At 39.1% G+C, this 24,000-nt stretch overlaps 1 protein-coding gene and 1 long non-coding RNA gene across 2 annotated transcripts in view; one reads left to right on the top strand and one right to left on the bottom strand.

The window, feature by feature from the left end:
- The window catches only part of LOC104951167 (ras-specific guanine nucleotide-releasing factor RalGPS1-like), a 66,057-nt gene that overhangs the window by 20,309 nt on the left and 21,748 nt on the right, over positions 1 to 24,000 (top strand). The window lies entirely within an intron of this gene.
- LOC104946464 (uncharacterized) lies at positions 16,170 to 21,588 on the bottom strand. The gene is made up of 5 exons (XR_798450.1): positions 21,473 to 21,588; positions 20,767 to 20,883; positions 19,017 to 19,159; positions 17,578 to 17,705; positions 16,170 to 17,105 (listed from the first exon to the last, which is right to left on the bottom strand). It is a non-coding gene; the product is annotated as an uncharacterized lncRNA (long non-coding RNA).

Raw genomic sequence — 24,000 nt, 5'->3', positions numbered from 1 at the left:
ACCGTTTCAGAGAGGTCACACCCCCGTACACTGTTTTGCTCCTACGGAACTGTAACCTCAATACCCGGTTGGACCGAAGACATTACCGGAGTTATTTAGGTACAGCACGGTAAGTTCCACGTAGCCAGCGTTAAAACACTGTACTGTGACCTTCTACCATGACGTGTCTAATTAACCTGGTGACTGAAAGCCGAATAATGTCTGGCACTAATTAAATGATTACTCATTTTAACGGAACCGGGGTTTTCCGTAGGCATCCGGTTCGTTTTGTATTTTTTTTTTTACCTTTCTTCAGCGTTCTGGCTAACTACTACCGGGCCGAACCCCATTAAACTCTGGGGACCGCCTCCAATTTTGAACCTCAAGGGAAAATTCAAATTCAACAAGACGGAAGATGTATGTCCGACAAGTCTATCACGTTTTACGGACAGAGGTCTCGTGAGTCCTGGCACAAAGACGCTTATCAAACCTCGAAAGTGGAGAGACGCCACACGTCTGTCGTTTTAAAGGTTAAGGGAAGGAAAGTTGGATTGAACCGATGTCGAATTAAACCGAAGGTAAGGTCGGTGTGGGTCGGGAGGGGAATATTTTTCCATTTGGTTAGAAGGGTTAAGTCGCCTTTTATTGAAAAAAAATTCCTTTTTACGGTAAAACTGTTGCTAACTGTATTCCTAAAAACAAGTTTTGTTGTGTGTTAGTAATTTTTTTACAGGAGAGATTATGACATATATAAGTTAAATTTTTTATACGAGAGGTTCCTCATTTGGAAAGGATTTAGTCGATTGGGACACAAGGTACGGTTTTCCACCGTTTTTATGGGGCAAGACAGAAAGTTAATAGACGGTATGTGTGGCAGAAGACGAAACACACAGAAACAGACAAAACAAGGAAGAAGCCGAGGATACAGGAAGGAGAAGCAGGAGGACGGTCAGCATAGTCACCGACTTCCTCTTTTATCACTCATTCTGCCTTCCTTCGTTGTTCGGGTTCGACTTTCTCGGACTTGGTGTAGGTCTCTTTTCTACCCCACGTGTGGACGGAGTCGAACCGACACACCATTTGAAGTCGGGTTATACAGATACAAAATTCATTGTAACAGATAGAGAAGGATTCATAGGGGTCTGACAATTTTAACGTGGTATATCAGACCAAACTGTAGAAAGAAAATACATTGACATTCCCTTATGTCCAACAAACAACAACGAGGGGTTCGGGGCATATCGTACAATAGGTGAAACAAGACAATTTTGGTCATTTAGATAATTACCATTGATACTTATTATTCGTCGTCACGCGCGGTAGTTCACGGCGAAACACTTATAGTAGAAAGAGAGAAGACGTCCGCACGCCACAGATTCTTTACACTTCCCCACTCGAGTCAAGACGACCCTTTAGGTTGGGACTTGTGCGAAGTGACTTTTGGAACCTCGGGTACTGTCCACATTGGTGGTGTGTGGTGTGTCGTGTGTGTGTGGTGTGTGGTGTGTTGTGTGGTGTGGTGTGTGTGTTGGGGGGGGTGGTGTGTGTGTGTGTGTGGTGTGTGTGTGTGTGTGTGGTGTGTGTGTGTGTGTGTGTGTGTGTGTGTGTGTGTGTGTGTGTGTGGTGGTGTGTGTGTGTGTGTGTGTGTTTGGTGTCAAAAATCGACGTAGAGGGTGATGGGGAGCTCGATTTTAACTAAATAACTAGGGTTACATCGCGAAGGGGGTATAGGTTTAGGAGAGGGTCCCAAGTTTACGCACAGAGGGGGTTAAGGAAAGGGACTTCCGGTATAATTTTCCTCAGGATGAATGGAAAGGACATTAACACACAATATATCCAAAAATCACGTACATTTACCAGGACGGTTTCTCAGGAGAATTGTGAGGGGTTTTCTTTCGGGGGGGACGGACTTTGCCGGAGGTAACCTGAAGAGACCAATGAAGACCTTGTATCACTGTAGTGATACCTTGGTCAGTGCGAAGATAAACCGAACGTAGAGGTTGTGTCACATGCCCCAAAATCCCCACCCTGTAGAGAATCACCCATACTGGTTAAGTGTTGGGGTCTCGGCCGGTCATTGGTTAGGTCTCGTCCTGACCCGCGACCAGAGAGGTCTGTCTCCCACTTATTTCCTCAACGATGTCGTGTCCGGGGGTCCCTACCTTGGTTATTTCTCGGAAAATTTGTAATTTCGGTACCTCTGACAGTGTGATCTCCGTGATTTATGATATACTTTAGACTTTTTATCAAATATTGTACAAGGAGAAAATTTAAATGTTTGAAGAAATAGCAAAACCGGGGGTCAGGGAAGGATTCTTTACCTGGCAGCAGTAACAACCACCCAGGGGGTCTTTAGCCTGGTGTAGGACCCGTTGTCCGCATGTCGATTCTTCCTAATGCGAGAATCGGTCGGAGGGGCAAGGAGAGGAGGGATGGTGCAGGTGGTAAGACCAATGGTACCTGGGCGGCGACAAGTTACCAAGGTGGTCAGAAAGAGGAAACCGAACCGAGATCAGGGGAAGTCCCGGTGAAGGGTCAGGTGAAGTCGAACTTTGAACCTTCGGAGCGGGCGAGTCTAGGAGAGTCCAGTCGACTCGGTGTCTCCGCGCACAGTCGGTTGGAGTCAAGAACCGTCGAGGTCTTGAGGCGGTTCCTTGGGAAAAGTCGCGGGCAGGTAAGGTTTATTATTGACTAGCGGGTCTCGAACCTAGAATGGGTACCGAATTAAATAAAGTTTCAACAATGGAAAGTCAATAAGTAAATCTTTACCATAAAAGGGAGAGTGCCAGTTTTTCGTCCTTCTCGAGAGTTACCTGAGCACTAACTGTACATGGTCAACCCATACAACTAGGCTATTCTCATAATGTACTTAACCCAAAACCGGATATCATAACCTTTGTTCAATTCATAATTCATTTATCACGGAACAAGTTCCCCGTGAACTTCTGCTTTCAGACGTAGTTAATTACTAAGTTATTATCCTATCCGATAATAATCCAATTCAGAGGCAATAATGTAATATAATACATTATTTTATATATATATTATATATTTATATAGTTACAACCGGCCCTTTGAGTGCAACCTTTATGCGAATGTGGCCCGCGATGAAATTGAGTTTGACACCCCTGCTTTAAGAGTTCCTTGGCCTGAGACATGTTGAATAATAAAGAACACTGTTATCCATTATCAACCTGTGCTCTGAGATGAAGCTTCTGAGTCCCCGGGTTAGATTTGGAGGGAAATCTGCTTGATTATTTCACAGCAGCAGCAGCAAGGGGGCGCTGTTCTACCGCAGCATAGAGTAACTCAAATATATATGAAAGTAAAACACTGATTCTCCTCAGGGGCATTTATGAAAAGTAAAATATTTAAAAAATGGTTGACCACAACAAAACTGCGAGAGCTAATGTCACATGATTAGTAGCAGTCAAAATGACCTAAAAAAAGTGCACACAATATTTACATGAATTTATTTACACGTTTGAAACATGGACTTTCAAACCCTTTGTCCATCAATTCAGGTCATTTTTTTATGAATTATTTCATGTGTTTAGTTGAAATTGAACATGAATCTCCTTGTGAGACATGAATAAACAATGATTTTACAACAAAGTAGAGTTTTATTACTCTATTATCTAAAGAAAGTTGAACAGAATCGAACAGTTTTCATCTGAAAAGGACAGATCAACACTCATAGAGTGAAGGAAGCTGTCTGACCACGATTACACACAGTACTGTACATGTATCTTCATACACACATAGTACCACAGTGGGAGTCATTTGGAGACCATAGCACACTTCTCTTCACATCGTGTGATCACATTCACAAACGGAAGGTTACCAAATCCTCCGTCCCAGATGAAAAAACAGAATTGCATTTAGAAAGATTCACTGAGGTAGCGCAAGGCCTTGGGGGAGGTTCACTGCGGGGTGACAACACTCACAGAGTTTACACAAGTGTGGTTAAAGGATACTAAGTTTGATAAATCCCTATAACATTCATCACTAAAGAAAGCCTACAGTAGTGTTTGAGTGAACGTGTCCTCTCTCACGCAGCTTCACATTGCCATCGGCAAGACGAGCGCCAAAGTGGTGATCGACTGCAGCATGGTGGCTGAGAAGAACATCAACGCGGCGGGGAACATCACCGTCGACGGGCTGGAGGTTCTGGGCAGGATGGTTCGCTCCCGAGGGAACAAGGACAACTCTGCACCGGTGAGCAAGACACACACACCTAACCCAAATGATAGTCAAGTTACTTAGTGTTCCCTGTGAGAAGGGCTTCTTTTCAAACCTATCCGACCCAACTCACATGATCATCTTCAATTTGTTTGTTTACTCTCTCCATTCGACCTCCTCGGAATTAGGATATCAAAAATACTTGAATTCCTTAACTTTGATCCACCCTATCAAAGTCAGTTCGATTTTTGCAAAGGCCCATTTCAATGTAAACGAGGATAAATGGTAAAAACACGTTATGGTCATTGTGAGATTTCGGATGGTTCATAAATATAAATACAATTTAGAAACTTGTAAACGCAGGATGATCAGCACCAACCAAGTCGATTTGTATTAAAAAGTGAAAAGAACAGAAATCAATGTCTGTACGAAAGAAAGGCTATCGAAAGCATCTTAACAGGTGGGCTTGTTAATGATTAATCAGCAGAGTAAGCTCACCAAAAAGGTCCCTGAACTGATAACTGATCAAACACACTCCTACTGATCGTCACGACAACAGTGATATTCACAGAAAACTTGCCAGTGGTCATCTTCTGTACGACATTAGAAACCTGCTTTGCTGTTGCGAGTGGTTTCATCTCATTCTTTTTCTATCAAAGCTGTTTCTTTGAGCAGCTTCATGAATGCAAACAAATCAATGTCTGCCCCTCTCCTCGAGGAAGAGCAGAGAGGCATACTTTGTGTCTGATTGGTTTGATCTCCCTTTGAAGAGAAAACCCTTGACATTGATTGTGCTCTGAAGCTGAAGAATTCCACGTGTGCGTCACATCATCTCCACCGGCGTCATTTCTTCTCCACCGGTCACAGTCCCCAAACCATGTGCATTCTTTAAAGACAAAAATGGACCGTTAATGTGAGGCAAGCCACCTTCATTTGAGAGGTTTATATCCTGCTGCTAATCCTTTCTTTGAATTGTTTGTACACTTTGTAGGTGCATTAGTAATGCAGCTACACAGAACAGCAAGGTTATTTAGGATGGAACCAGGGAGGAAAGCACAGTGTAGCTCCTCGCTGTGTTTTGGCCTCCTCAGAATGTGTTCTTCTTTCTATTTTGGTTTTTGAGTCTTTACATAATGAAAGATGAGTCCTTTAATCCAGTGATTTCAACTACTGTGCCTCGGGACACCAGTGTGCTGTGAGAGATTGTCCAATTTCACTTAATCGGTCCATACAAATATTATTTAGTTGCTGCAAATGCGTGTGTGCCTGCAATGTAATGTATGTTCTGGCTTAGTGATGATATACTCTGCCATGCCGTTGGGTGGCAGGAGGTGGCCCAATAATTGCAGTGTTCATTTAAGACAGTAGAATGAAGTGATGGCTCTGAGAGGTTGCTGTGACTGTTTGAACAGCGATGGGTAATTAGTTGAAAAGGAAAAATGCAAGCTCTGAATCATGGACACAATTCTAAATCAGATGAAGAGCCTAGTATGATTGGGGGTTCAAAAGAAAGAAAAACAGAAATGTGTCATTTTGTAACTTATTTCGTTGTTTGTCTATCGACTTCTTGTGACAAATGTGATGTTCCACGGCTAAATATCCTCTAACCTCCCACTGTGGTTAAACCCCACGAGTCAGGGTGGTGGTGACTAATAGTCTAATTTTGTACCTGACAATTCACCACACCTTATTAGCCAAACGGATCAAAGAAAGCAGTCAAACTAAGGTCATGTTTGTGAGGCATTAGAGCAGGATTATGATTCAAAGGGTTCCTAGCACAGCAGTACATTACCCCGGGACATTTGCACGGATCATTTCAGATGTTAATCCTGCCATGAGACATAACCATAACACTTCAGATGATCACGTTTTGTTTAAAATCCCCCTTTTGATTCCCATCACATTTAGTTTTAGAATTTGGCGTCTAGTCTCCCTGCTGTGGGTTACACAGAGGAAGTTATAGAATGCATGTACGGCGCAACATTATGTTTGACTTTATTCAAACTTTACTGCACTTTGAGTCGGTTTGGAATGATTCTAGGTGCAGGGGGCAGTAATCTATTACTTTCAAGGCACAGCAGGTTTTTGACGCTGAACTCTGTCCCTTTATCATTTCATTTCAAACCTTTATTTAATCAGATTAGTCCCATTGAGATCATAGATCTTTGTTTCAAGGGAAACCTGCAGCATATAGGTTCCACATGAAACATAAAACAATAAAGGACATCTTACATTATATTTACAGGATACATTTACATAGTTATAGACATTTACAAGTGCCCATAGTATCAACGAGCATTTCATTTAGCCTAGCTTTAAAAACATGCAGAGGAATGAGATTGCTCAGTTTCAATTCTTGCTGTAGATTGTTCCAAGCAAGTGGAGCTGCGCACATAAAAGCTGTCTTACCTAAGACAGTCCTTGCTCTTGGCACNAGAGTAATAAAACATGTTTAAGCTAATTTCTCCACAATGTTTGTAGCCATTTAGTACCCGCACATGAAAGAATAAAAACAGAGGTATAGTTGAACAGTAATCATGCAGCACATATATTTACTGCAATGAAAACACACACATTTGCCCTAAGCATGTGTAACGCACCCTCTTCTTTTATGAGGGAAACATTCCAGAGTTTTGGAGCTATCCCCAAATTAGGATGTCCCCTGCTTGCATCCCTCTCTAAACACAAAGACTTCACCTCAATATATTGGGGAGGGAAAATATACTTTGTCCCTTCAAATTTAACACACATGAATATATATAAGGTGACATTAAAATGAATATACCAGATTTAACTTTCCTGCCATAACACGTTACTTTAATACTTCAAATAATTCAAATAATCCTTCATAACTCAAATAAAACTCCAAACATATTTCATTGTTTTGTAAAGCTCTTTTAGTTTTAAACCTGATGTTTATAAGCTTCTTAGTTTTTGCAACAGTCTGTAAATATACACAACTTTGTAATAAAATGCACACATTTACCTTTTTCTAGACTAAACACAGGTATGATCCTAAGTTAAAACATGAGGTTGTTAACATCGCAGTTTATCAGTGGATGTTTGCTGGAACTACTTGGAAACAGCGTGTTTCCTGACGGACACACACAGCGTGACTCCGGTCAGGTAGAGACCGGTCTCAAGTCAGCACCGCTGCAGACTCGCTGTTTGAGGGCTTGATAGCCCAATCCCCAGCAGATACCTGTGGGCAGGGGCGCCGTCAGGGATTTTGGGCCCCATGAAAATATATCACATTGGGCCCCACCACCAGACCCAGGCCACGCCAACCAAGCACAATTGCTGTAACCACACCTCCAGAACCCANGCGCACTGAGATCTGTCACAAATTGTAAAGCACTTACTCATCACTGTACCCTGTATGCCAAGGCATGACTGAGCCTCTTTACAGTAAGTGATGGCAAACCTGCCTTGGCATACAGGGTACAGTGATGAGTAAGTGCTTTACAATTTGTGACAGATCTCAGTGCGCTGTGATAGGCGGCATCTAACTTGTTCAGGCAATGGGCAGGTGCATTCATATAGATCAAATCACCAAAGTCCAGCACAGGTCAAAACATTTTTTTAATTTAAATTAGATGACTGAACAATCTATTTGACTTTTTATGTGAAAATAGAACAAATGAGGGCTATATAATCAGTAGAACAAATATATCCCTGTTCATAATAGATAATAACACATTACAAATGAAAACAATACATTCCCCCCAGATCAGATGGAAAGACCTTTTTGGAAACATGCAGCAACATAATATTATATTTGATCAGTTTAAAAGACACAAGGAATAAGGAGATAATAAAAGAGAATAAAATGTATATTATTATAACAAGTAATTGTCTTGGTGGTTTGTGTTTTGTTTGTGTGCAGTTCCAGCTGCAGCTCTTCGACATTGTCTGCAGCACCTCCTGGGCCAGCAGAGACAAGTGCTGCGAACTTCCTGGTCTGGTGAGGTCAAAGTTCAATTTCCTCTCTTTACTCCATTACCCTCGTGGGTCTGCACACAGAATACATGTTCACAGCTGAGGAAAACGCACTGCATTATGTGAAACAGAAATAAGTTCAGATTCAAAGTTTTATTTTTATACAAAAAGCTCTTTTCACAGCATTTTTTACTTGCATGCAGTTAAGGAGTACTGTAAACGTTTAATGAAAATGATCTTACATTGAGTTATTAAGAATAGTTGACTGTGTAGACAAGTCACACACATTTTAAATAATATATACATCAAATCTTATCATTTCCTCCCTGGGAACATTGTATCGGTGGAAATTAAATCTTATACGGAAAAAAACATCACAGATATTTCCATTTCTGGAGCCCTGAAACACACTGTAGTGACACTAGGTAGGATTCAGTCCCTGGCTTTATTCAATCCTTTTCATTGCCATTTCTCTTTCTTCTGTGTGTTCCCTCACCATGCTGTCATCATCCAGAGAAAGGAGGTGGACTGCCCCGCCATGCCCAAAGCCTGCACCTGCACCCAGGACAGCAAAGGCCCCCCCGGCCCTACTGGACCCCCAGTGAGCCACACGAACATCTAACAGTGATTCTGCAAGGGCTGCAGAATGAATTGGAATGTTAACCAAATCACAATAAGGACTAGTGTAATGTCCGCATTGCACCTAGAGGCTAAACGTGTACTAAACATCTCATTGGAGTATTATAGGGCTACAGGAATGCAATTAGAAGGGTTCACTAACAGTTTCCTAAGAACTTAACAAAGAATTATTTATCGTGTTCAAAGAAATCAAACCATGGGCCGCCGGATGGCTCTGTGGTTAGAGCTGGTGGTCCTCATGCAGTGACTGCTGTCCTCCCCTCTGTCTCCCTCGTTCACTCTACGTTCTCCAATAACGGCTCTCTGGCCCAAAAATACCTTCAAAAAATGAAATCAAACCATGATCATGTAAATGTGTTTTCAGTGATATTGTGAATAGTTTGAAAATGATCATTCATGCTAATATGCCATATGGCTATTGTCAAATCAGTCAAAAGAAAAGCAATTTGTTCATTAGATGGATTCAATGTTTCATGGTCAGGCACATGAGTGAAGGCTGCTAAAGTGAAATTAGATAAAACCCAAAATGTTGACATCTCTCAGGTCTGCATGATTGGGTCAATATTGGAATGTAACTAAGTACATATACTTTAGTAGTAAGCAGTAGTACATTTTAAGAACTTGTACTGTACTGTAGCTACAGTACTAGTATTTTATTTTGATGCTACTTAAAACTTTACAAATATGAATTTTAGCATTACAAAATATGATACTTTGATTAAAATTAAACTAGCTAGTTGTCTGCTCAAGAACTGCTTAGTTGATCACTCTACTCTGAGATTGAAAAATAATAAATCATTCATGAACATGAAACAACAAGTTGTTTTCCACTTTTGAATAATTTTTTTTTTTTGTGTTTTTTTTCATTGTTTTCAGATTTGGCTGCATTGGGAACTTTTCATTTTAACACTTTTACAGCATTTTGCTGATTCTACTTTGTCAATGTTACTTTAGTAACATTTGAAATGCAGGACTTTTACTTGTAAACAAGTATTTTTACATTGTGGTAAAAGTACTTCTACCTAATTTAAGGATCTGAATACTTATTTGACCTTTACTATTCAGTTTGACTGTGTGTCTTGTGTCTCAGGTGGTCGGCTTCGTGGGTTTCTGTACACACAGGATTGAGACTCTGTTGATCTGCACGTGGTAATTGTGTACCTCTAATTGTTCTTCTTGTGCTTCTAAAGGGAGGCCCTGGGATCAGAGGAGCCCGAGGTGACCGCGGAGAGCCAGGCCCCGTGGTGAGTTTCGTTGGTTTTACTGATACAAAGTTAAGACTTCTGACAAACAGTGTTTTTTCACTCTCGTTCTGAGAAACAGCAGCAGAAATGTGAAAGGCCACTGCTGTACAGGAAGTACAAGCGGTGAGCTTTCTGAACGCTTTTGAAAAGTTTCTGCAGACGCTGAACAAAATGTTTTAAACTCTCACTGTGTTGCTTCTCGTTGTGGGTCAAAACAAAGTGCTGTGTTGTGATTAGCTTTGTTATCAAGCTACCCATGCACTGTTTTGAGAATCCCTATGAGAGGCCAGTTGTCATGTTCAGCCCTGCAGTAGGTATCAAGCTCTTTTATAGTCGAACAAGACCAGAATAAGCAATTATTCTATTAGGAGTCAGCAGCCCTAAAGAATCCCACTTCGGGTTCTCACACCCACTCAAATCATTTACACTTGCATAATCATACAAAAAGCAACAAAAATACAATAATTCATTTCTCATTTATCTTATATTTCACATATCATATTTCTTTATTTGATTCACAAGAAAGTGTATTTATTGTAGTTTACAACAACACATTTCAGAATGCACAACAGTTCTTACAATACAGCAACTTAAACACAGGAGCAGACATTTCTTCAAAGCAGAAAAGGTAGGTACCTATTTTCTTGTGTATTTATTTTTCATAATAACATATATTTATAAACACATAACACATATTTAAAAAGCATACAACTACATTTTTTATTTCAAGCCATTTGTGCCATCAAACACTGGAGAAAAAGGTCCTATTCATCATATTTCATTGTGTGTTCATTTTTTTCTGAAGTTGTACCCATGGATGTTGACTTCGGGCAAAAAAATAAATGTTTGACTTCCCCCCCCCCCCAAAAAAAAATGTCCAATTTTTTTTTCTTCACTCACAAATCCGCGACCCACTCGAAACGGGTCCGCGACCCACCAGTTGAGAACCACTGGTTTAGATGATATTGATTTATCACCCAGGCATAGTTGTTTGCTCTTTGACTTGCGTTTAAGAACTCTTTAGTACAGGGGTGTCTTCAGTAAGAATGTCACAATATGATTTTAAAAGAAAAGCCACATTCTGAAAAATTTTTGAAAAAAAATCTATGAGGAAAAAGGCTAATTCTGAGAAAAAAATGCATATTTGGAGAAAAAAAGTCAAATTCTGAGAAAAATTCAAATTTCAGATGCATTGTGGGATATGTCGTTTATGGGCAACGTGCTTCTGTAAAGTAGCATGTAACCGTATAATAAACATATTATATTCTTTGCAAGCTCTTGTGGGGCCACATAAAATGAAGTCGCGGGCCGGATTTGGCCCCCTGGGCCTTGAGTTTGAAACCCCTGCTTTAGTAGGACACACAAAATGCAAAGCATTACATCACATAAACTACATTAACACAAAGTGTATGATAGGGTTATCACAAGCTATATATTTTAGTGTAAATTATGGTAGCCATGGAAAATGTATCAAATCATATTAGATCAAACATTGGAAAGTCTATCATCTGAATGAGGGTTTCGTTCAGACTTATTTTGAGCTCCATGTTTCTGGTTTGTGTTTCGTTCAGTATGACTTTGAGCTGGTCCCTTTCTGTCTACAAGTTTAGTTTTTCCAACTTAATAAAAATATCTGGAGGGAGCACAAACACAAGAAAAAGCTGATTATCAATGTAAAACCACACACATTTGAAGCAATGTTTGTCAAGTCAAATCCACTCCCGTTTTCCATTAGCCTGTCCGGTGATGAAAAAAAGATTGATTCTACTTTTGTATTGACATCAGCTTTGATTAGGGATGCATCAGCATCGGCAGATGTTGTTCCCTATGCCCTTTGTTCTCTAATTAGCAGATCGACAAATGAAATGACGTGCACCAATGTCTGTGTCTGTGTTGCTTTGCCGTGTGACTTTGTACTCTTAACGTCTCCATAGCTGCATATTTGTATTTATTAAAGTAGGACAAATCTGAAGGCCGTTTGTCATTTTGAAGAACTACTACAACACTGACTTAGGGGGATATACCCTAACTTTGAAGTAATGAGATTGCATAGCAGGCTGAATAAGCTTTTGTAAAGTTGACATATAGTGCTCATTCAAAGTTGCTGTGATGAATTGCTTAGAGACCACATATTTAGACATAATACACATCAATGTGTTCCCCTGGAATAAAAGGGAATAAATAATATGAATTAATAAATAGCTGCATTGGCCAAATTGTTGTTCTTGACATTGGTATTGGTTGAGAAATGTGCTATCCTCTAACTTTTTTAATGTATTTTTTGTTGAAATAAATAATGACATGATTCTCCCTTTCTACCAAAATGCGCTATCCTCCCACCTGTGCATTTTGCACTCTTTGGGACACGTAAACACCAAGCAGGTTAACAAGCTCAGAAAATCGCCAGACTGCCAGGGAACAAAGTACATTCAAATATCTTGTTAAAGAATATAAAGCAGAGCCTCACAGCGCATGTAGATCCCAGCCAATATCAGAAGATACAGCACTCCCAGAATCACTGGAGTTTTTTCAAACGGACTTCTCTTGACAGCTGAAGGATTGTTTTAAATGGGGAAAATTCAGAAAAACATTGTCAAAAGCATGTTAAAAGAAGCCTAAAAAGCTTCATAACGTTATATTCCATTATACCTTAAATTGTCATTGTCAATTGCTCTACGTTGTAAACTACTCTATGTTGAACTTATGATGTATCAGATAAGCAAGCAGCTGGTTGTTTGTATCTTGTTCCTTGCTGGGTAACTGTTTTCCATTAGTCCGCCTGCCTGGTGATAAAAAAGATTGATTCTACTTATGTAGACATCAACTTGGACTAGGGATGCCTCAGGCCTGCATCAGCACAGGCCGATGTTAGCCTTTATCTCCCTAATTGGCACATCGTCAAATGAAATGGCGTGCACCGATGGAAGCAGCCGATGTTCATCTGTTTGTCTTTGCCGTATGACTCTGTACAGTTGGCAGAAGTTTTATTTTTTAATACAGACAGACAATATGGAAATATTATGGCCCATTCTGTCCACCCTAAAACATTACTGTTGTGGTTAACTCTTGCCTGTCTCATATCGTCATTGTTTTTAGAAAAAAAAGCATACGATGCAAATCTGCTTTGCATTAAAAACATGATGCTCTCTGTATATTGTCTTTATTATGCTTTAAGGCCCTGACACACCTACCCGATTTTGGGAGTCAGAGGCCGTCAGAGGCAGTCGGGCATTCGCGGCGCGCTACTCAGGTTGGTGTGTCCCGCACCGTCGTTGCTTTACGACACATTTTCCGCGGCCGATTCAACATGTTGAAATGTGTCGGAAAGTCGGCCAAAGGAATCACTCTGATAGGCTGTTGCCTCTTTTGAATGACGAATACACACTACCGCTGCCTGCTGGTAAGGACAGTTATTGCCACTCGCCTTCGGTATGCGTGCTTTGGTCTCAGGTTGGTGTGTAGCGGCCTCTAAACGTTATGTCAGGATCTCTTGGCGTCCCTGTCAAACGCAGGGACGTTTGGAAAACCATTCCAGGTGACGACCTCATGAAGCTGACTGAGAGAAGCCAAGAGTGTGCAAAGCTGTCATCAAGGCAAAAGGGGGGTACTTTGAATAATCTAAGATATATATGTTTATACTGTATACAGTGTATACTGTATAAACTATGTCATAGCTAACCACACTCCTCCATAATTTAAGGGGTTTATTTTAAAAGAAATGATTCCGGAGATCATACCCCTGACACACCATGCAATCCAACATGAGTTAGAGGGACATCCACAAAAAGACAATGATTATTTATAGTTTTGATTTTTCATAATTTCTCACTTACCACCTGTTGTGACTGATGATCAGGGTGATCCTCTCCAACAGCGTCTGCACTCTCGTAGATATCCACCTCCCTTTCCTCCCACTGTCCATTGTCCCCCTGCAACTTTCTGGTGAATATCACCTTCTTTGATAAATCAGGTTTGGCATAAATATCTGACATCCTGAGACTGGATTTGATGCACTTTTCTTACTGTGCTGTTTTAGATCGCTTACTATGCTGCCTGAATGTGTATGCAGTACTAACTATGGTATATATACACTAATTGACGTAGTATACCGTACTGGTGCTGCTGCTGCCAGTTTAATTATTCTTGCATCAGCAAAGAACAAAAAGGAAGTTCTGCCTGGCACTCTCTCTCTCTCTCTCTCTCTCTCTCTCTCACACACACACACACACACACACACACACACACACACACACACACACACACACACACACACACACACACACACACACACACACACACTCAAGCACATGCACACAAACACACAAACAAACTTAATATTATTTAACTATCTTGTCACACCAGTTTGGTGATTTTTTTATATTCAGCTAGTAAATTAAAACTATGAATACATAGTCGTAACATTTAAAAGTCTTTAATATATTAATATAATCATTACAATTTGTATTACATTTGTTTTACTTCGTATAAATAAAGGTGAGAGGTGCAATGCAAGGTGCCCACTACAATTCACAACTTGGTTGAAAGAGAGACACACACAACACAAAGTGAGTTAACATTTTGGTCAAAACAGGAAATGTTACTAACAAAGTTATTTCTGGTAACTCAATTTAAACTGTTTCTGACAATGTGGTCATGTGTAACAGAGTTCAAATTTGACAATTTGATTATTACAACAGGTTACAGATAAAAGGAGGAGTAATCAGATCGCAGCTGCATTGAAGACAATTATCATTAAGATTATTGACAAGATGACAAGCTGATAAACTACACTGTAAAGTGCAAGTTAAGCCTTTCATCTGTAAACATATGTGTAAAGTCTGAAAAACAAACTTAACAAAGTAATGTTTCATCTTTATGGCTTAATCATATTCTAGCTAGAGACCCAAGCTCATGATGAGATCTATTCATTCGGGTAACGAATAAAACAAAGTAGTTTCTGTAGTGAAAGGGGCAGTGTTTAGGATTTGGCGGCATCCAGTGTTGCAGTTGCAGATTACTACAGGTTGTTCCTGTTATTGTGTGGTGACACCTTAATGTTTGCATTGCTGCAAAAGACCAAACACTTACAATGTATGGGTCGATTGCCTTCAAATTGACCAAGCACTTTCATGCACCACAGTGAAACCTTTTATTTTTGGAAAACTGCTGATCTTTTCTAGTGTTATTTAGGACTTTTGGTACTTTTCACATTTTTCCCTTCTGAGTGATTCAATACCATTCATTCTCTCCTATTTGATTTTATTATACCGTTTGTAAAGCATGGACAGGGATAATTATTGGAAAAGGGAAGGAGATGCACCAAAGGTCTTTGGGAATATTCAACCCATTACATCACAAAGGAGATCTGTTTTCTCACAGATCCATCTTTAGGATTCACAGCAATGCTTAACTGTTTGTAGTCATCCATTTTCTATTGTGGGGGCAACTGTCTTTTTACAGCAGGCTGGTATGTAGGTACAACCCTTGAGGATTCTATCTATGCGTATGCAGAAGACTTTGACTCAATCAAAAGTCCATTAAATTCCTCTTAATTATGTAATCATTTCAGTTCCAAAAACAGGGCTGTATTGTTCAGGTAATGCCAATCTATCAATGTCCCTGATCATTGAATGTTTATTGAAGTCTTAGAATGTAATACAAATAATATAAACATACCTTTGTTTTTTATCTCCAACAACAACATTTGGAAATATCTCATTTGTGTGTGTACGCCTCTGTTGGTATTCAGTCAGAAATAATGTGGTTCCAGTCAAGCTACCTTTCCATTTTGCATTATGAACCAACCACATTGTTACTGAAGTAACAACAACAAAGCCTTCAAATACACTGAGTCTGAAATATAAGAATGATATTTGCACCCTTACAAGAACATTGGCTAAGCAACAGTGCACACAGACATGTTTGCATAGCTGCTTTCATACGCACTTAACTGACACAGGAAATGTGAAGAATATGATATTGGTATGGTATATGAAACATTATATAATAAGTTAGGTTTTAATGTTTCAGTGAAAAGATCAAAAAGGGATAGAAGATTTTCTTTCTGACGCACAACCACACAAATAAAGCCATAGCAAAGCCACATTACATACAGCAATTGTAAAACCATTTAATATGTGATGTTATCATTTTAATCTTCCTGTTCTCTTAAGAATACAACTAGTACATATTTACATTTGTATATTGTAACTAGTAGGTATGTTTTCCCCTTGTAAAGTGATAATGCATTTACCCTGTATTTGTGCCATGTGACACCTGCCAGTATACTGATATTGAACAACTCTGTTAAACACCAAATTATATTCAAGGGCAGCCTTGTATTTTTATGTTTACAATTTGTTGGCTAAAGTGTGTTTTTGGCACAGTACCTCCACCTTCTGGACTAAAAAAGAACTAACCTTGGTTTGCATGTAGCTTTGGAAAACCAAGACTGATTAAGTAAAAGTGGCTAACAAAGACGCATCATCTATGTATTTATGAAAGTGCTGCATCTGGATTCAAACCAGGTCTTGGTTTAAAATAAGGGAAATATACTTATTTATAATGGAAGCCAACAGTACGTTTTTGCTTTGTGGACATTAATTGCAGTCCCTTGAAGTACATTTGAACAAACACTCATTACACAGGCTGAATGGAAATCAAATGAAACTTCATAAATGGTTCCTTCTCCTGGAAGCTTAAAATTAGGATCTGGTGACTACTGTTGTATCAAAACCATTTTACTAAATACAAATGTATGAATTAACTATATAAAGCCAAGTAAAGACCATGTGATTCCATGTCTTTATTTACTTTTATTATAATCAATCTGAAAGAATAAACCGCACATTAAAGCCAGAGAAACAATTTGTATGAATTCCAAGTAATTCAGCAAACAGAACAGAATGAACACATTTAAACAATGTATAACGCTAGCTGTTACAATTTGACAAAGCTGATCTCAGAGCCGCCCACCCTCATCAAATCATTCAAGAAATCTATTTCTCACAGATGCAGTTATTTAAGAGATATGGTAGTTTTTGTTTCCATTGTCCATGTTGATTGCAGTATGCTGAAGTGTTCTGGATTGAGACATGGTTTGGCGTTCCTGATTCCCAGAACCTGTAGGACAATATAATAGGTCTACAACTTCAAATTATTTATGAATTTGAAAACAACTGTCGATTTTGACTCAAATATTATCTCTAACAAATTAAATCATTTGAGTTAAATAAGGAAAAGGAATTCAAAAACAGAGATGGATGCAGTTATTTTTGTTTTCTTTAAACCCTTGTTTATATAATGCCTTGTGTGTCCCAGGTGCAGCATACTGTATGTGAATGGCATCAGCTTACAGTAAGTTAACATGGACCCAGGTTTTTACCTGGGAATGCAATCCTGTGGAAACAGGCTAAAACAGTGTTTCAGACAGAAGGTCAATACCGGCAGGCTAAATGCTCTGTGAAGATTAAAGCCGGTTTTTATATAAGAAGACCAGATAATTAGCATAATAATTGACATTTGAAACAAATTTAGTTCTGGGACAAAGGATTGTTGATTTAATTATGATTTAAAGAGAAAAACCCTGTCTCACATTTCTGTCAGCAGTGATCCGTCGACCCATTCCCATTCGTACACCCATCCATTTGGTGTAGATTTTCCCTTTGTGGCCTGTAGACCAATCCAGGCCTCTCCTTGTGAATTAAATTCATTGACAAACTTCTATATGTGGAATGGAGACAATAATCAGCCATGACAAACAGAAAGGGATCCACTTGTACACCACACACACTGAGTAGTTGACACAACTACTAGATAGTATGCGCCTAATGGAGGAAGGTGAAGAAACTATTATTAGGGTCTGAGACCAGAGGTTGGCGAAGACCCTATTGCTGCGCGAGCAATAAACCTGCGAAACACACACAAAATAGGGAAAACGATCGGCAGAAGCACAGAAAAGGGTCGGAAATCATGACGGCAGATAGACCGCGTGAGCCCATGATTGATATCGGTAGGGTCAATTCCCGAAGCGATCGATAACCATACAAAACCCACACAAAACAGGGGAAACGACGGGCAAAAGCCCATCAAAAGTAGCCTAAATCATGACAGTACGTAGCCCACGCGAACCTAGTGACATCACTAGCCTCGCACATTATTGATAATGGCTCTGTCAATTATGAGGTGTCCTCATATGCCGTTGCCATGGCAACGCATCCCTCGCTAAAAATCACGATGTTGTCGTAACTCCTATAAAAATGGTCGAAACAGCACCAGACTTCAGATGACAGTTAATGGTCCGGCCCTCAACACCTCAATATGACAATAGTGAGTTTTCCTCAAAAGCTGTTGCCATGGCAACGCATCCCTCACCGTGTAGCACGATATTGCTATAACTCCAGTGTAAATGGTGAAAAAGTGTTAAATAAACACAATGTTTGTGATACTGCTGTAACTCCTATGTACGTTGTCCGATCGGCCTGAAGCTTCCCACGTTTGCCAACGGCTGAGTCCTCGAGACACCTACGCGACACGTCGACGTGCGGACAACAGCCTGCGGAGCATCGAAGACCCGCCCAACTCTGCTTGCAGATTTAATTATTATTATTATTATTATCTGTTCAGCGAAAAAGAATGCAGTAGGAAAAACGCGTGAAGTGATCACAAGAATGTTAGCATTTTAACTTAAAATAATGCATTTTATGAAATGACACAATTGTTTTAATTTAATTTAATTATATATATTATACATGCTAAAATAAGATGAGATTAACCTTGTGTTAGTCATCTGAGTATCAGCAATAAGAATAAACATAACAAATTATAAAATATATATATATATAATAATAATGTTCAAAACAGAGTGGACCTAAAAGCTTATACATTGAGTCAAAGTTAGGAACAGGTGCTAATGAGAATCAATTGGCTAACAAGATGTGATCTGAGGACAGAACAAACAAGACAAGAAGTTGGTCAGTAGATAACCGATCTCAGGACGTCACATCTACATAACTCAATCTGAAACAGACCCACCTGTTCCTCTTTGTTGTTGATGACCACCAGATCTGCTCCTCTCTGCTCACAGTCAGATCTGCTATCATACCATGTTTTCCGCTTATCGGATTTAAAGTAGCAACTGCATCCAAATCTCTTCCATCCTCCAGGACACAGCTTCCCTTCAAACACGTGTTTCAAAGATAGATTTCATATCATTTAATTTAAAAGACAGATCTTTGTTGCCATCCTCTTTCTCCAAAACTGACTGAAATATAGGAGAAGGTTTCCAGAGAGATGTGGGTGTTTCCACACCACAAGGATAGGGATAGAAACAATAATATAGATGAATTTAAAAATAACATTAAAATTAAAAAAATATCAGAACGATAAAAGACAGATTAGACACAAAACGAAGAATGTATATTTTTCACCATAAGCAGTATTGCCTTCTCACTCTATGGCTGTTTGAGGACCATCATACTCTGGTGGTTTTCAATTGTGAAAACGACAGTAGCAGAAATGGATCACAAAAAGCTAAGCGCCGATGCTAGTCCGTTAAACAATAGCGGTTAGAGTGGTAGTATTTCTTCAAGATATCCTTGTCAAAGAAGAAACGAGTGTTGTGTATTATCTTATGGATAAGGCAATAATTCCAGTCATCATCAGGATGCACAATGGAAAGTATTGTATTAAAGCTTAATAAAGTGCTATCCTTTCAAGTGTTTTAAATCCTTATGTATGAGAAGAACATTTGGTCTGTGTTCACGGGGGGGAGATGAACGTTTTTATGATACTAAGGAAAGAGAGGGACAATGTGGCTGTTGCCAAAGCACAAAGAACAGCAATAGGGATATCTGAAAATAACATACAAATAAACCTATGAAAGAGTAATAAGTAGACCCTCCAGAAAAACGCGATTCTGCGATCGCAGAATTTACTGCATAATCAGCAAAATGGCGTAGATTTTTAAAAAGCCGCATATTTATCAAAAGGCCGCATAATCCCCGCATTTTTCCACACAAAGTTGAGAAGAAAAAAAAGTTAACTCGTCTTGACGTGACGTCATCAGCTCGCGCATCACAGAATGTAAACAACACTGTATAGAGCTCATTTACCAACGAACATTTCTACTAAAGACCGGGCAAAAAGTGGGGGGAAACTATTCTGCACCCCGTGCAACTGTGTGTTGGAGCATAAGAGAAAATCGACGGTGGCGACCCACTTTGATTCATTCAAACATTCGAAAATGCTTTCTGCTGCTGCGGACAAGAAAGCCATTCAACTCGCGTTCACCGAGGCATCAACCTCCAAAACCCTTTCGAGGGCTACAAGAAACGAAGTGAGTAGCCTACAAGATTGAAGCTGGTCAGATAACGAACGAGTAAATGAAAACAGAATGAGGCGGAGAAGTGTGTGTGTGTGTGTGTGATTAAAATAGCCCAATTGCTTTTACAATAAATAAACATTGAATGTGTTTAATTGAATAGTAAAGGGGTTTAACGTTAGTGGCAGGTTGTGTGTGAGAGAGAATAAATAAGACAGCCCAATATTTAAAAAAATTGTTATTCTTTTCCCCCGCCTATTTAGCATATTTCGCAACTTCACCGCATAAAATCACATAAAACCCCGCATGTTTAATCGCATAATCAAGGATTTTAGCCCGCGTTAAAGACAGAACTAACTTAAATCCTGGATCCTGCACATTATTCAATATCACCCTTAACTTTGATCATGTTTATTAATGTGTTAAATTGTGTGTGTTATTGTATCTTGAAAAAGATCTTACCTGAAACGAGCTGGCTGTTGTTGTTCAGTTTGTTGTACCTGGTCTGCAGCTCGTTCTTTTCTAAAGTGACTGAAATATGAGCTTTTCTTTATTTCTAGAGTGAAGGTATGGGTGTCGCTGCAGCACAAATATAGAAACAGCAAAATAGAGGAATGTAAAAATAACAACAACAACAAAAAAATTGAAATTATACAAGAGCAATAAAAAACAAAACATATCGGATTAAAACTCAACAAAATAAGAAACAGATCGACAAATCGTCAATCACTTCAATTTTAAGACGTGAAGTGAATTCCTGGAACCTGCACATTATTAAACATCCTTCAAACTATTTCAAACAGGAATTACATTATCTGCTAACAAGTTGAAAATGGATTCACTCGCTGAATATCAATTGTGAGCAAGTACCAAAAAGAGTTAAACAACATTTAGATATTGTCAACCTTAACTGTGAACGGTTACATTGATGCAAATTGTTCACATAAATACGTTTGACCCAACTCCCCTCCCGTAATTCCAAGGACGTTTACCCTGTATTACATGGCAGTGAAAAGCCAGAGAAAGGAGGAACTGGCACAAGCTACCTGTATCACTTTGACTGGAGTCCAGTGGACAGATAATGTCCTGTGTAGCTGAATTAATACAGAGGGGAATCACATGGGCTCTCTATGACTATAAAAATACAAATAAAAAAACGCTTTCTTACAGTGAATGCTTAAGGCAATGATTGCAGTTATCATCAGGATGCACAGCACTCCTAGACAGAGAGCAGCAGGTCTGTAAGTCCTCCTCTGGGCGTCTGCAGGGGGCCTCTCAGAGCGGGGTCCTGAAGCACAGAGCACACAGAGAACAGATCCATTCAAGTGAAAGAACACATTGTTTCTATCATATCCCACAGTCACACTTAACGTTTCACTGCTTTGATCTGTGGTTTAGTGGCATCTGACATACCGTACATATTTTAAACATACATTTGAAACGCTGTTATGTTACCTAATTAAGATATTGGTATACAACAAATATGAACTCTTGTGATGGATAATAAACCATTGATTGCACAACTGACCTAAAACCAAAAGCTGTGTAATAGTGACTTTGTATTACATCCTAAAGTCTCCATCTCCCTTGGCTCAGTTTTGCAAGTTATATTTTGAACACCATGCTGCACCTCTCTTCTTCCTGTCACATGGTGTCTCTTTACACTCCGTGTTAAAGATGTCTTTAGTGGGAATTATTCTTGATTGTTTTTTAAAGAAATATGCTTGTTCTGATAAACTGTATTTCTGCATGTTCTCACTTCACAAGAGCTAGTTCAGATCACACACATACACATTCACTTGTTCACATTCATAGATTACAATTTTGAAATATGAACTACTGTAAGTTCACTATTCTAAAACAGTTATTAGGTCATGTTCATTTCTTCAGCTTCTTCTTCAAAGTTGGTTTGATGACATAGTGTTGAATTCATATTTCATATAAACATTCAGTTTATACTTGCAAGAACCGTCAACCAAAAAGTTATGTTACTTCATTTATATTTATTTATATTTTAGCCATATGGATTGTTAATTTGCTTCCACTTGTATATATAGGCATACTTACTAAATGAGCATTATTGAATGGAGCCAGGGATTCAAGATTTTCATTGACAACAAGTGCTTTATTGTAAGTGTTGTATGAGCCAAGGTGTTTGATACAAGAACACACAACAGTACAGTATATCCGTGCAGAGAAAAAACATCCTTGTAAGGAACTATTTCTTCTCTTTGAGTGCAGCAGGGCTGTAGGTGTGAAAAGTCATGCTCAAACAGTCGCTTCCTGCTCTTCAAGTTCAATTTGTAGAAGAGGGAATAGAAAGATGTACATTGTCCTATTACTTATATTGAAGTATTGTAGTATATTGGTACAAACAGATACACTCAGTTTCCCAAAACATAGGACGTTCATACACAACACTTGAAATGGAATCATGGCTAAAACAATGATATATTGGATTCAGGTTATGTAGAGAAATGTGGCCGTTTGAACCAGTATAGGAAGTGTCAGAGGTGGGAGTAAGTCCTACATGTGCAAGTCATGAGCAAGTCTCAAGTCTTGACCTACAAATATCAAGCAAGTCCCAAGTCACTGTGGTGAGAGTCAAGCAAGTCAAGTCATTGCTCAGGTCAAGCAAGTCAAGTCATACGACATTCTGATTAATAGAACCCAGTTTCCTCATTTAAATCAGTTAAAAGACAGTGGTTATGAAAATGGATTCAACCCACACTATGATCTTCATTACATACACAGTTAATCATTTGAAATCTAATTTAGACCGATGACAATCATATTAGATTCATATTAACCCCAGAACTGCAGACAATATAGCTAGGACTCAAAAAGTCTGTTCAAAAAGGCAGAATTCCAGCTAAGAAAATCATATATGGCATTTGCCATTACACATATTTAATTTAAATGTCTGTTAACACAAGAACCGCCAACAGCGTCAGCACCTACATAGATATCATTTTCAAACCATTTAATTTGTTCCTCTTCATAATTTCCTTATAAACTAAGCAGGACGATTTAAAACTCAGTTAATTGGGTTAATTTAGAAATTGCTTCAGTTTATCATCATAACAGATCAAAAAGTTCAGATTCATTTTACAATAAATCAAGGAATGATGCACTTCTACAAACAAAAACAATATAATTAAAACATTTAAACAAACTACTAAAAGTAGATGAACTACATTATTCAAAAGTTTACAGTAACTTCTGATAATAACACAGGGGAAATAAACGAGGCATCCCTTTTCCTCTCTCTCCCTCTGCTGACAGCCCGTCAGTATCAGGGTTAGTCAAAATGAATCTCTTGGCGGTTCTAGTGTTAATTTACCGTTTTGTCTTCTCTTTGCAATGCTTAATCGATTTGAAACCAAGTCTAACGTAGCTTCGTCGTGTCACTAATCTGCTAATATGCTGCAGACCCTGCGTACCGCTGTTCTTTTCTTATTAGCGTCATCTAAAACATAATCCTTGAATCCAAACTTCACTATTTTTGGAGTAACGCTAGCCGCTGCCATGTTAACTGACACTCCAGCCTAGTCGGTTGCCAAGTTTGCGCGCACGGCGCTATAATCACCCAATCACATTTCAAAAAAACTAAACGTAATATCTCAATACAAAAACAAACGCAAATATTTAATTTTAAACAGTCAAGTCCTTTCAAGTCATCTGTCTCAAGCTTAA

The sequence above is a fragment of the Notothenia coriiceps genome, unplaced genomic scaffold, assembly GCF_000735185.1.
Source record: "Notothenia coriiceps isolate Sejong01 unplaced genomic scaffold, NC01 NC01_scaffold00000339, whole genome shotgun sequence".
NCBI classification, from domain to species: domain Eukaryota; kingdom Metazoa; phylum Chordata; class Actinopteri; order Perciformes; family Nototheniidae; genus Notothenia; species Notothenia coriiceps.
This window is presented reverse-complemented; position numbering and strand designations above follow the sequence as displayed.